At 46.7% G+C, this 14,788-nt stretch overlaps 1 protein-coding gene across 1 annotated transcript in view; it reads left to right on the forward strand.

Annotated features, from left to right (window-relative positions):
- Positions 1 to 14,788, forward strand: part of PTPRN2 (protein tyrosine phosphatase receptor type N2) — a 796,662-nt gene that overhangs the window by 29,762 nt on the left and 752,112 nt on the right. The window lies entirely within an intron of this gene.

A 14,788-nucleotide genomic window follows, 5' to 3' on the forward strand; every position in this document is an offset into this window, starting at 1 on the left:
AAAATGAGGAATAAAAAATGAAAATAGATTATGGGAAACAGCGATACCATAAAGCATAATAATATTTGCATTATAGGGATCCCAGAAGGAGGAGAGAGAAAAGGGGGGCAAAAAATGTATTTGAAGAAGTAATAGCTAAAATTTCCCTAATTGGGAAAGGAAATAGACAGCCAGGTCCAGGAGGTACAGAGAGCCCCCAACAAAATCAACCCAAGGAGGTCCACACCAGGAGACATAGCAATTAAAATGGCAAACAGTGATTACAAAAGAATTTTAAAAGCAGCAAGAGAAAACAATTACATACAAAGGAAACCCCGTTAGCCTATCAGCTGAATTTTCAGCAGAAACTGTGGAGGCCAGAAGAGAGTGGCATGGTGGCATGGCATAATTTATTCAAAGTGCCAAAAGGAAAACCCTGTAACCAAGAATACTCTATCTAGCAAGGCTGTTATTCAGAATAGGAGGAGAGAGAAAGAGTTTCCCAGATAAACGAAAGTTAAGGAAATTCATGACCACTAAACCAGCCCTATAAGAAATCTTAAATGGAACTCTTTGAGTGGAGAGGGAAGTCCTTAAGTGGAATAAGAAAAGTAGGAAGTACAAAAGCAGTAAAATTAAGTTTATCTATAAAAATTAGTCAAGGGACTCACAAAAGGGTGTAAAGTATGACACTATAATACCTAAAATGTGGGGTGTGGAGGAGTAAAGGATGGGTTCAAACTTAAGCAACCATCAACTTAATATAGACTGCTATATTCATAAGATGTTATATATAAACCTAATGGTAACCACAAATCAAAAACTGGTAATAGATGTGCAAAAACTAAAGGGAACGGAATCCAAGTATATCCCTTAAGAAAGCCAGCAAACTGTGAGAGAAGAGAGCAAGAGAAGAAAGGAACAGAGAAGACCTACAAAAACAACCATAAAACAGGTAAGAAAATGGCTATAAGGTCAGGAAAAAGATGAGGATGTCTTCTCTCACCACTTTTATTCAACATAGTACTGGAAGTCCTAGCCACAGCAATCAGACAACAAAAAGAAATAAAAGGCATCCACATTGGTAAGGAAGGAGTAAAACTTCCATTATTTGCAGATGATGTGATACTATATATGGAAAACCAAAGATTCCTGAAAAACCACTAGAATTCATAAGTGAATTCAGTAAGGCTGCAGGAAACAAAATCAATATACAGAAATTGGTTGCATTTCTTTTCTTTCTTTTTTTTTAATTAAGATTTTTATTTATTTATTTGACAGTGATAGAGACAGCTAGCAAAAGAGGGAACACAAGCAGGGGGAGTGGGAGAGGAAGAAGCAGGCTCCCAGCAGAGAAGCCCAATGCAGGGCTTGATCCCGGGACTCCGGGATCACGCCGTGAGCTGAAGGCAGATGCTTAACGACTGAGCCACCCAGGTGCCCCAGAAATTGGTTGCATTTCTATACACTAATAATGAAACAGTAGAAAGAGAAATTAAGCTAACAGACCCATTTATAGTTGCATCGAAAAATAACAAAATACCCAGGAATAAACTTAAACAAGGAGGTGAAAGACCTGTACTCTGAAAACTATAAAACATTGATGAAAGAAATTGAAGATGAGACAAACATGGAAAGATATTCCATGCTCATGGATTGGGGGAACAAATATTGTTGAAATGTCTATACTACCCAAAGCAATGTATAGATTAAATGCCATCGCTGTCAAAATACCAACATCATTTTTCACAAAACTAATAATCCTAAAATTTGTATGGAACCACAAAAGACCGTGAGTAGCCAAAGCAATCTTTAAAAAGAAGAGAGGGGTACCTGGGTGGCTCACTTGGTTGAGTGCCTGACTCTTGATTTTGGGTCAGGTCATGAGATCAAGCTCCACGTTGGGCTCTGCACTCAATGGGGAGTTTGCTTCTCTCTCTCTCAAATAAATAAATAAAACTTAAGGAACAAAACAAAACAAAACAAAACTGGAGGTATCACAATCCCAGATTTCAAGATATACTACAAAGCTGTAGTGGTCAAAACAGTATGGTTCTGGCACAAAAATAGACACATAGCTCAATGGAACAAAATAGAAAACCCAGAAATAAACCCACAATTACATGGTCAATTAATCTTTGACAAAGGAGGAAAGAATATACAATAGGAAAAAGACAATCTCTTCAACAAATGGTGCTGGGAAAACTGGACAGCCACATGCAAAAGGATGAAACTAGACCACTTTCTTACACCACACATGAAAATAAACTCAAAATGGATTAAGGACCTAAATGTGAGACCTGAAACCATAAAAATCCTAGAAGAGAGCGCAGGCAGTAATTTCTCTGACAATGGTTGTAGCAACATGTTTCTAGATAAGTCTCCTGAGGCAAGGGAAACAAAAGCAAAAATAAACTACTATAGCAAAATAAAAAGCTTCTGCACGGTGAAGGAAACATTCAACAAAACTAAAAGGCAACACACTGAATGGGAGAAGATGTTTGCAAATGATATGTCCGATAAAGGGCTAGTATCTAAAATATATAAAGAATTTATACAACTCAACACCAAAAAATCAATTCAATTAAAAAATGGGGAGAAGACATGAACAGACATTTCTCCAAAGAGGACATCCAGATGGTGGACATACACATGAAAATGTGCTCAGCGTCACTCATCATCAGGGAAATGCAGATCAAAACCACAGTGAGACATCACCTCACACCAGTCAGAATGGCTAAAATCAAAACCACAAGAAACAACAGGTATTGGGGAGGATGTGAAGAAAAAGGATTCCTCGTGCACTGTTGGTGGGAACGTAAACTGGTGTAGCCACTGTGGAAAACAGTACGGAGGGTCTTCAAAAAGTTAAAAACTACTCTATGATCCAGTAATCGCACTACAGGGTATTTACCCCAAACATAGAAAAACACTAATTTGAAAGGATACATGCACCCCTATGTTTATTGCAGCACTATTTACAATGGTCAAATTATGGAAGTAACCCTAGAGCCCGTCCATAGATGAATGGATAAAGAAGTGTGTGTGTGTGTGTGTGTGTGTGTGTGTAAAATGTAATATTGCTCAGCCATAAAAAAGAATGAGATCTTGCCATTTGCAACAACATGGATGGAGTGAGAGAATATTATTCTAAGTGAAATAAGTCAGAGAAAGAAAAACACCTTATGATTTCATTCATGTGGAATTTAAGAAACAAAACAAAGGAAAAAAGAGACAAAACTCCCCAGACTCTTAACTATAGAGACCAAACTGATGATCAGCAGAGGGGAGGTGGGTGGGGGGTGGGTGAAATAGGTGAAGGGGATTAAGAGTACGTTTACGTGATGAGCACTGAGCAATGTATAGAATTGTTGAGTCATTATATTGTATACCTTATTACAACATTGTATGTTAACTATGTTAGAATTAAAATAAAAAAAGGTAAAACAATTCTTATGTGATACAGCCAGTTGTCCCTAGTATTTCAGACCAATGTTAAAAGGGAGATGTATTTTGGTTTTCACTGTTGGGGAGCAAGAGGACCCCACAATGTGTTATTCGTGGATGAGTGCTCATAAACAGCGACAGAAACATTCTTTTTCTCATTTTTTTTAAAAAAGATTTTGTTTATTTATTTGACAGAGAGAGAGAGGGAGCGCAAGCAAGTGGAGCAGCAGGCAGAGGGGGAGGGAGAAGCAGGCTCCCTGCTGAGCAGGGACCCTGATGTGGGATTTGATCCCAGGACCCTGAGACCATGAACTGAGCTGAAGGCAGATGCTTAACCGGCTGGGCCACCCAGGCACCCCTGTTTATCTCATTATTTATAAACAAACCCAGAGAATTGTGAAAGTAAGCTGTTTGACCTCCCATTGTAAGAATTCTTAACCTCATATCATAGGAGCAGGTTTTGCTTTTTAATCCTGATTAAATTACAATGTACATTAAAACATACCTGGTCTTGAAATTGAACCTAATATACGGTGTGATGAGCACTGGGTGTTATACGCAACTGATGAATCACTGAACTCTTCATCCGAAACTAATGATGTACTGTATGTTGGCTAATTGAATTTAAATTAAAAAAATTGAACCCAATATATATATAAAAATTAGTTGACATATGATTTTTCTTTTTTTTTTTTAAGATTTATTTATTTTTAGAGAGAGAGCACTCATTCGCCCATATAAGGGCAGGGAGGAGCAGAGGGAGAGGGAGAGGGAGTGAGAATCTCCAGCAGAATTCCCAAGGAGCATGGGGCCCGACTTGGAGTTCCATCTCATGGCCTTGAGATCATGACCTGAGCTGAAACGAAGAGTTGGACGCTCAACTGACTGAGCCACCCAGGCACCCCAACATATGATTTTTCTTACATAATTAATTTGAAATAATTTGAATAAGGTATGCTACTTGTCATTTGGGATGAGAAAGAATTTGGGTCCAAAAAATAAATTGTAAAGAATTTGTTATAGTTACTTTATAATACAACCATTAATAGTATGCTGATCCAGGTTTTTTATCAGGACCCCGAGCTGACTTATGTACACCCTGAAATATGATAAATACCATGTTCTATCATGTGATGATGACAAAATGACATGAGTCTCCCAGGGAGGATCCTGAGATTATGTGACTATCGTAGTAGCCTGTGCATCAAGAGTGGCTGCGAAACCAGGCACGTCAGCCCAGCCCTGCTGACAATCTTGTTTCCCCTTAAAGCCACGCATCTCGCACAGTATGGAAGGTTTCGCTGTGCCACCATGTGTGCCACCACTCAGCGATCCCAGTTTTCATGTAGTTCACTTTACTCTGGCCTCAACGCTGCTCTATCTGGGGCGTGCTCGAGACTGTCACCATGGAGTTCTCTGAGTCGGCTTCCCTGTGTCTGTCTCCTGACAAAATGGTTATTGGCACTCTCAGTATTTGTCATTGGAGACTCCTCATTAGATATTTTCCCAAAGCTTTCCTTTAGCCTTGTATCTATGGAAACAAGCTTAGAAATGCTTGCTTTCTTGCTTTCTTTCTTTCTTTCTTTCTTTTCTTTCTTTCTTTCTTTCTTTCTTTTCTCTTTCTTCTCTTTCTTTCTTTCTTTCTTTCTTTCTTTCTTTCTTTCTTCCTTTTTTTTAAAGATTTTATTTATTTGACAGAGAGAGTCAGCCAGCGAGAGAGGGAACACAAGCAGGGGGAGTGGGAGAGGAAGAAGCAGGCTCCCAGCAGAGGAGCCCGATGTGGGGCTCGATCCCAGGACTCCAGGATTGCACCCTGAGCCGAAGGCAGACGCTTAACGACCGAGCCACCCAGGCGCCCCTTAGAAATGCTTTCTTAAATCCCAAAGAACAATTCAGAAAATATCCTTCTTTGGAAGATATTATTCCATTTCAGGAAACTGAAGACAAAAACCAGAGAGCCAATCGAAATGGCACTCAGAATACATCTAGTTGAGATCCATCAGCGTATTATTAATGGTCGTATTATAAAGTAACTGTAACAAGTAGTGAACACCAAAGACATAGAGCAGGAACGTATAGTGTTGACAACACAGTTCCCAACAATTAGCTCCTGCGCCTTAAAAATAAAGCACAAAATTATGGTAGATATCCTGAATTTGGAATAGTTTTTTTAATTCTTTTTTTAAAAAATTTTATTTATTTATTTGAGAGAGAGTGAGAGAGAGAGCATGAGAGGGGGCACGGTCAGAGGGAGAAGCAGACTCCCCGCTGAGTGGGGAGCCCGATGTGGGGCTCGATCCCGGGTATCCTGGGACCCTGAGATCATGACCTTAACCGACTGAGCCACCCAGGCACCCCTATTCTTATATAAATATATGCAATTAGGAACTTGAACTCAAGGGAGTTACTCTAGGTAAGAATTCAGTTTTTCTTTACTTTAGAAAAATGTCACAGAACCTGGTGGTTGGCAGGTCCCAGCTAGCAGGCCCTCTTCCAGAGCGGGTGTGGGGCTCTCTGCGTAGGAGAAGCTGATTTTGTGGATGGGTGGGCCCCAGGAACTGCCTCAGGATCGTGGCCCCTGCCTCAAACAAGGTCCTGGTTCACAGAGGCAGAAGGAGATGTGCGGCAAGCCATGGTTTTCTCAGCCCCTGCTGAATGCAAATATCACCTTCAGGGACAGAGGCAACCAAGCAAAAATGTGGACTGGGGAGGGCCAGTTGTCACGACCTGGTGATGAACATGGTCCCCACAGCCCACCTCACCAACACTCACCACTTTGTGCCCGTGTTTGTGTGGGTTTCTAGCTGTGTCCCCTGCTAGGAAGGAAGCGTTGACATAGAGGGACACTGAGCCTGTGGCCACCCTGTCACACAGGACGCGGTGAGAGAGGTCTGCCCTGAAGTCGTGCGGCCGGAGGCAGTGCCTAGAGTAGAACAGATTGAGGTGTGTGTGCTGCATGGTCAGCACTCGGTTTTTCCTGGGCAGCTGACCGCACAGCCCTAGTACCCTGAGTAATACACACCAGTCGTGACTGGCCTTGGTCTCAGACCCCCAGGTGCACCTAGGGCCGAGAGGCTGTCTTCTTCCTCTAAGTGGGATTACCAGGGTCCTGGATTGTGGTTTCTGCACCTGGAGAGCAGTGGGGTCACTGCGGCAGGTGGGGCTCAGTCCCCTTGGATGGACATGATGGGTAGAAGCCCTCCTGCTCTGAAAGCCCAAACCTCTTGATGCTTTGGGAGGGGCAGCATGGTGCTGCCTTCCCCATTTCCTTCTTGTTCCTTCTCTTTCTCCCTCCCTTCTTCTCCCCCTCCTCTCTTTTTTCCTTTTGTCTTTGAAATCAGGATCATAGCTTTAATCTGGGATCTTGGAGGAAGGAGATAAGATGTTGTGACCTGCCGCACAGGTTGCTGAGACGGGGGATGTCTGCGCACTGGTTTTGGGGCTGCTCCCTGCTCCTGGAAGTGCACAGCCTAGAGGCATCGCAGCCCCTGGGCTGAGGCTTTTTCATCTCTGGCTTGCTGTTCAGGTCTTATTCCAAAAGAAGCAGTTCTTAATGTGGAAATGGTTTTTTTTTTTTTTTTTTTTTTTAAAGATTTTATTTATTTATTTGACAGAGAGAGACAGCCAGCGAGAGAGGGAACACAAGCAGGGGGAGTGGGAGAGGAAGAAGCAGGCTCATAGCGGAGGAGCCTGATGTGGGGCTCGATCCCGGAACGCCGGGATCACGCCCTGAGCCGAAGGCAGACGCTTAACCGCTGTGCCACCCAGGCGCCCCTGGAAATGGTTTTCTATCCCTGCTTGGATATCCTATCTGATTAAACACATTTTTGCTTTTGATCCGATAGAAATGTTCAGGAGAACGACAGCGGGGGTAGGGAATTCACGGTTGTGTGGGTCTGTGCCCATGGCATGGTGATGTTGGGAGCAGTGACAGCAGGACTTTGTGCCAGGCACTGCTGGGCACTGCATCCTCACTACTGCCGTGTGCAGGGAGCTCACCCCGCTCACAGCTGAGGAGACTGAGCCGGGGGGTCTTTGCCAAGGCTGATCGTGCACCATGAGGCAGAGCCAGGCCTCTGCTTCCTCGCTCTGGGTGGATGTTAAAAACGAAGCAACATTTAATCAACCTCACCTGTAAAGAATAAGAAAAGCAGAAGGTAAATATTCTTATAGAGACAGCAGAGCTTTAAGATTCATTTTCAATTTTAAGTCCCTTTTGTTTTGTCAAGGTATTCCTGTTTAGAGGTCTTTTATACTAATGTTACTTATTAATTTTTTTCATTTCCATACACAGTTAACTAAAGAGCTTTTTCAAGCACCTGTGTCTGTAAAAAAAATATTCTTAAACAATGTTTCTTTTGTTGCAGCAGAAAAAAAAATGAAGATGACTTTTTAAAAAACATTGCTTCAAATCTTACACCTTCCTTTTCTTCGCTAATGCAATTCCTGGAAGAATATAATTTAATGTAATTCTCCAAACCTCAGGTTTTCATAGCCCGTAGTGTTTTACGCTACGGAGAGACTTGTCAAATGGCTTTGCCGACAGTCACTGTTTTCTTAAACTCCGGCATTGAAGCTGAATCGATAAGGAATTGCTACTGTTTGGGGAGTATCAGTTATTGAAAGGCAGTTCTAGACACAGTACCTGGGGCTCATGGGGCTCAAGGCACAGTTGCTCTTTTCTAAAGGCTTGGAGAAGCCAGGACAGCTGCTCAATGTCAGTGACAATAAACAACGGAGCGTGTGAGGTTCCGGGGGGATGTGGGCCGTGAGCTCTGAAGCGTGTTGGGAGCTGTGGTCACTGGGTCTCGGGTGTCTGGTGAGGCTCTGTGTGGAAGTTAGCTGGGCACTGAGGGAAAGTAAGGCTTACATTATTTAACTCTGCTGTGTGTGTGTGTATGTATGTATGTGTGTATATATTTTTTTTAAGTAAACCCTTTGCCTAATGTGGGGCTCGAACTCATGGGATCAAGAGTCGCATGCTCTGCTGTCTGAGCCAGCCAGGCGCCCCTGCCTTACGTTTTTAAAGTTATGAAGTCCGTGTATGTTCCTTCCAAAAAGGTGGTTTTGAAGTATAAAGCACCTTTCGAGAGGCAGCTGTGAGGACTTGAGTGTATTTCCTGAGACCTACTTCTTTGCATTCACATGACTCAGGTGGTTGCTATGCCCACCGGGGTGTGGGTGGGAAATCTGAGGAAGGATGTTAGTCCTGGTGCTTCACCTGCTGCTGGCTCCAGAGTAGGAACCCGATGAGTAATGGCTCAGGGAATACAGTGAGTGAGTGCAGTCACTGGCGAGGGGTTTCAAAGAAGACACACGCTTGGTAGAGACAGCAGGTGACAGCTTGGGCCCGGGGCCCCTGTGTCCATGTGACAACTTTCTTGGACTTTGCCCAGTGCCACCTGATATTCTGGTTCATACCGTCAGATGCCAGCTCACATCACCTGGGTCTTATAGGCCTCTGTAAAATTGGTTTAACACCTTATTTAGAACTTCCTTTTGCCTCTGTAGCCGACAGGGGCAGGAGTGAGGCTCCACCTGCAGCTTACAGGAGCAGGTGCTCTCCCTGCATTGGCTGAGACAAGCCCAGCATCTGCTCCTCTGGCATTCGGAGGGGCTGCCCTTCTGACCTGGAGATCCTGCAGGTCGTGGTGGAGGAGGGAGAACATGCACCCAGCCACCACCCCTGGACCTCTGCCCACTCAAGGGAGGGCTCCTCCTGCTGCTTAGTGAGAGGGTCAGGCCCACCAGGTTCCTAGTCCAGGACAGGGCGTGGTGCCTCCCTCCACACTCACAGGGCTTCTGCCCCATGGGAGGCGAGTCTTGGCTGAATGAGGGTCAATACGTTGATTACCAAGTATCTCATAGCCATTAACTGTTTTGATGCCACTTCTCCAGTAAAAGGAGTAGTTCAACCAAGAGAATGTTATTGCTGAGGTGCCGACTCCTCACATTTGGGAGCTGGGACCTCGGAGAATTCTTATTCAGCTGCTTATCCCTGCAAGCAGAGCAGTGATTCCTCACATGGTAAATCACCCAGTTCACTGAGTGCCTGCTGTGCTCCAGGGACGCTTGGGGGAGCTGGGAAGTCCCGACAGAGGAGGAACAGGAACGTGAAGATGAACACGTGGAAGTTCCCTGAAGTAGAGCTGACCGCAGGTGTTTGTGCCCAGCTCCAGGCCTGAGGTATATCAGGGACCACTGTGAACCCAGAGCCCTCCTTGCTGGCCTGGCGCCGGCCAGGTGTGTGGAGGAGCTGTAGTTCCAGGACCTGCCGCGAGTGGTCACGCAGGGGCCTGCAGGTGCTGCGGCTGGGCAGGCTTTCCTGCTACACTGACATAGTCGCTCCTTGCTTGGTTCCAATTACTCACAACTTGGCTCAATTATGAACCTTCCTATGTGGAGCAGGGCACACACGCGTCATCTTGAAGTTTTTAGATTGTTGCAGTTTAGCTGTCTGAGAGCCAAGGATCCGCTCCCAGGAGAAGAGAAACGGCCTGGGTTAATGGAGAACAAAAAGTATACAGCAATCAAGATCAAAGTAAAAAACTAACAATAATAAAATGGTGTCTGCCCACCCTGGGTTCCCCTGAGGTGCACCCAAGGTGCGTCCTGCCCCTCCTGGGCCTGTTTGCCGTTGTTTGTTTTATTTTCTCTGGTGTCTGCTCTGAGACATTCCTCACATTGGCTCTGTCTGGGGTGGTGCTCCTGGTAAGTGTCGGCAGGATGGGCCTTGGCACAGACGCGCTTTGCCCATGCCTTTCGTTTCTGCATATGGCCGACGCCACCTGAGTCCAGGCATCACCAGCTGCCTGCTGTGTGTGGCTTCCCATCTCTTTCTGCTGGCGTGGGGGTCGCTCTGCAAGGCCCCTGGGAGCTGAGGCAGGGTGTGGGGACCATGAACAGAGCCACAGGCAGACAGGAGCCCAGTGGTACTGCCTTAGTGGGAGTTACATGGTGAAAGAAGTAGAAATGTGAGGGCGCCTGGGGGGCGCAGTCCGTTATGCATCCGACTCTCGGTTTCAGCTCAGGTCATGATCTCAGGGTCGCGAGATCGAGGCCCACGTTGGGCTCTGGGCTCGGCGCTCAGCGCTCAGCACAGAGTCCGCTTGGGACTCTCTTCTCCCTTTCCCACTGTCCCTCCACCCCGTCCTTATAAATAAATAAGTAAATTTCTCAAGGGAAAATGAAGGAGGAGCAGTGTGCAGGGGCAGGGGCTCTCCTTTCCTCCAAGGGTGCGTGCATGTGCAATCGCTGGCCAGATAATGGCACAGACTTGCCTTTTCCTTTCCTCAGATCTGTCCCAGGACTACAGAAGAGCAACAGTTGAAGGTAGAAAGGATGAGACTTGCAGGCTGAACATCTGCACATAGAGCTCCGTCAAGTAAAGTCCTAGTGGTGTCACCTGCCTCTTCTACCCAGGTGATCTCTTGTGTGGACACACACCCACTCTTCTTACCTGGGACAGCTTGGAATAGTGGAGAAAGCATGTGTTGGGGGAGAGAGAGACCAGGCTTTGTGTCAGGCTGTGGGCATATTATTAACCTTCTTGAGTCCAGGTTTCCTTTTCTCTGAAACAGGTGTAGGCATTGCTCTAGGCAGCTGGGGAAAGTCGTTAGATTGTGTTGTCGTTTACTTTTGGGAGTGCTCAGTGAGAAGGGGGGTTGATCAAGTAAGAGAATCCATGTAGGAGAAGACTTCGTTACTTGTGGAAAATTGCCTTTGAGAAAAGATAACCTGCTTGTTAATAACATGCGTTTGGGTAGAATCCACATGCCAGTTGGATTTTGTCATAGGTTTATTTGGCTACAATACTAAACCATTACTGGCTTAGTAGCATTGTTGGCTCTCAATTTTAAGAAATTTCCTGAGAGTACTTGGGTTCTAAGAATCTTCTAGTGGCTTTGTAGAAGATACGGTCACTGTTCCTGTTCATGTGGTCCGTCCGAGAGAGAAACTATTTTATTATTGGTGAGAGAATTCATTTTACTTTCATCTTTTTCTCACATTATTCAGTCATAAAACCTATTACCCTTGTGTGCACTGGCTTCCATCGCAGTGCTTCTGCAAACACCTGCAAGTGGGAGGCAGCCAGGAAAAGAGCAGACCCTGTAGGGTAATTAGCTCGCCTGTGGGTGGTGGAACATTGGTGACGGGGATTGCTGGGGGGGCCCTTGATTTTCAGGCCACTGTCCCCCCTGTGGCAGGATCACAGCCGGGAGGGGACACCCTGGGAATGGAAGGGCTGGAGTAGAGTCCATGCAGTGGTGGGTGGGCAGTTTCCAATTAGCCAGGGGGTGGGGGTCCTGCTCACGTGGCCTGTTTCACCACAAAACACAAAACCCTACGTGTCTCAGGAATGGTAGGAGGCAGAGCTGGCCTGGCTCCTTGCAGAACTGCTGGATCCTTTTTCTGTTTGAATAGGAGGAGAGAAAGAGGCATCAAGATGGTGACACGATCTTGCTCAGTATTCTGAGAAAAATAAAGGGGGAGCAGAATTAGAACTAAAAAGGTTTGGTATGTGGATGTAGCGTGTGTGTGTGTTTGTGTGTCTCTGGCTATGTGTGTGGACAGTGTGCCTGTGCGTTCTGGACCTGGCGGGAAATCTGTGGATATGATGCATAAGGGGTGCCCCCAGCCTCACAGCTGTACTCTGGGTGGTCAGCCAGGGGAGCAGCGTGAGCATTTTGGAAGTGTGTTGCCTTTGTTTTCATGAAAAGGGTGGATAACATGATCAAAGTGGAGGAATTGCAGCTTTGAGCTCTGGGCACAAGTGGACTGCTTCACGGGCCTGCTTCGTGGATGCAATTGCCTGGCTTTGGCGTGGCATCTGGTCTTGAGACCATTCATGAGCTTGACTGTGGGAGTGCAGTGCGAACAAATCGACTCTGGAGCTGTGCCCAGCCCGCCAGGGGAGGAAGGGAGGTGGGTGCCATTGGAGAAGGAAGTGTGTCTGATGGAGAGCCAGGGCGGAGCCAAGTGTCTCACACAGATGTCTTTTCTTTCTATGATTTATGGTCATAATTAGTATTAGTAGGTGGTTGACACTTAAAATGAAATATGGCCTTTCTTAATTTTAGAGCAAATAACACAAACAAATTAGCAGCCAAATTAGCATAGTGCACGGCTGGGAGAAGTATGTGAGCACTTGCAGCTCTGCTGATACGCAACTGGAAATACCGCTGGTGGAAGTCTCTCGGATGCGGTTTTTACCAGTTCCCTGCAATGGACAGAATGAGGCTCACGCGGACAGCAGGTGGTTGTTCCAGAGTCGGGATTCGAGAGTTAATTGCGATGCATGTCTCGTTCCAGTCGAGTCTGTCAGCTGTGATTAGAGCAGCGTGGAAAGCGAGTAAAGGCTTCTTCCTGCTGCCTGTCCTTGCAGAGCCTGTCATCTGTAATTTCCAGGTGACAAACGCAGGATTGTTAATGTACGTGAGCATTGGGCTAAAGTGTGGGGCTGCCCTCGTCCCTGTGTCCAGCCGTCCTCTGGGGTCTTCTGTGGGCACTGGAAACACACTGAAATAATCCAGCCACAGAGAAGGGATCATGAGGCCCTCTGAGCGTCTGGGCCGGTGGGAGGGGTGGCCAGACTGCTTGGGCTCCTCGAGAGACCCTTGGTGGTTTGCATCTGGTCTTCCACTGGAGACAGTGTCCTGAGTGGCTGGAGTGGAGCCTTAAAGGTCAGCCAGCCTGGCCCTGATTGCTCATGACACTGAGACTGGGCGCGCCCATTGCCTTTCTCGGGGCCACTGCTTCAGGGGGATCCAGATTGGATGCAGGCTTTGTTAACTGTCAGTGGGGGCAGGCTGTCTCTTGGATGGTTTTTGGCAGTTTTCTACCTCACAGGGCCTGGCTCAGGTACTGAGAGAGAAGCAGGTGTGAGTGAGTGGCTCTGGGAGCAGAGCTGTGAGGCACAGGGAACGGGGACACAGCAGCAAACGGAGTGCTTGGGTCAGTTCGTGGATGAAGTGAGGAACGAGGATGTGTGTTCCAACCAGAGTAAGACATGAAATGATACTTGTCATGAGATGTCGTTTCAGGAAAGCGGGCCCATTGCTTCGAGTCGAGGCCCAGGGTGGCCAGCCAAGGAGCAGCTCCCTCGGTTTGCGCCCTGGGCCTGCCTTTAGGGCTTCTCCCAAACGTGGGGACTGTAATATCTTGTTCTTAATATTGTTGTAGGGCAGGGGAGACTGCTTATCGTCATGAATTCATGGTAATGCTGTCCCTGACCCTGCGCCTCTGGTTCTGCAATGACATTTGCTTTTGCAGCCTCTGCAGGTCCTGTTTTTGTGACTTTCTCAGCCCGTATTTGTTTCAGAGAATGCTTCCAACTCCAAGGATTTTAGAGCAATTCCCTAGTGAGCAAATTAATAATCAGGGACTTTACAGTGACTTCCTAATGAGTAACCCCCTAACCTGCCGCTCTCGCTCGTGCATCCTGCTGCCCTCGGGCATTTGCTGTGTGCCAGACCCTGGGGTACACGTAGAGGACATGGCAAAGGATAAAAAGATGAACTTATGTGGTTCCTCACCTTGAGAATCTCCTATCCAGGAGAGGAAGGCGTGCCCTTCAGTTGACAATCGCATCACACGTCGTCAGTCCTCAACAATACTAATCCGCGAGTCTAGTCATGGGAGAGTCCACGGGCGACTTTCGAGTTGGGTCTTAGTGGATAAATCGGAGTTTGTCAAATGGAAAAAACAGGAATATAGGTATTATGCTTTGTCAGGAATATGCTCTCAGTGTTGCTGGAAGGCCTGGTGTGTTCAGAATACATCAGGCTTTTGTTGGCTGTGGCCTTCCTCTGAGGGGGGTGGGAATACAGCCTCAGGGGGCCTGAGGGGGGCTCCTCTGAGTCTTGATCTCACCCCTCCCTTGTTCACACCCTCACCTGACTGGCTCACCCTGTGGAAGATGGATGTTTCTCTCCGTGTCCATTCTCCACATTTAAGGTGCAGTTGAACGCAGAGCAGAATGTCCGCCTTCCCTGACCCACCACTACCCCTCTGTGGAGAGGGACTGCATTTGGGGCCCCATCACTTCACATTCTTGTCTGTCTCTCCACATGGAGAACGCGAGTCTGCTTCCGTCTACCTTCTTTCTATGTACCTGTCCACTTTGGGCCTCGCGTACTGGGTGTTAGACACAGTGTGTGACAGAAGGACCCAGAGGTCCCATTTTAGTGATGATTCTGACAGAGCCCTGTGGGGCTAAGGAGGTGTCTACATGGATGGCCCACCCCATGCTTCCTCCGCCGCTCTGGAAGGTGCCTTGGGCAGACGGCCCCTCCTGTTGCTGGAAGGAACAGGGTGTATGCGAGTGTCCTCCCGATGGAGAAGCCAGTCCACGTGCACATAC

The sequence above is a fragment of the Ursus maritimus genome, unplaced genomic scaffold, assembly GCF_017311325.1.
Source record: "Ursus maritimus isolate PB19 unplaced genomic scaffold, ASM1731132v1 scaffold_3, whole genome shotgun sequence".
NCBI lineage: Eukaryota > Metazoa > Chordata > Mammalia > Carnivora > Ursidae > Ursus > Ursus maritimus.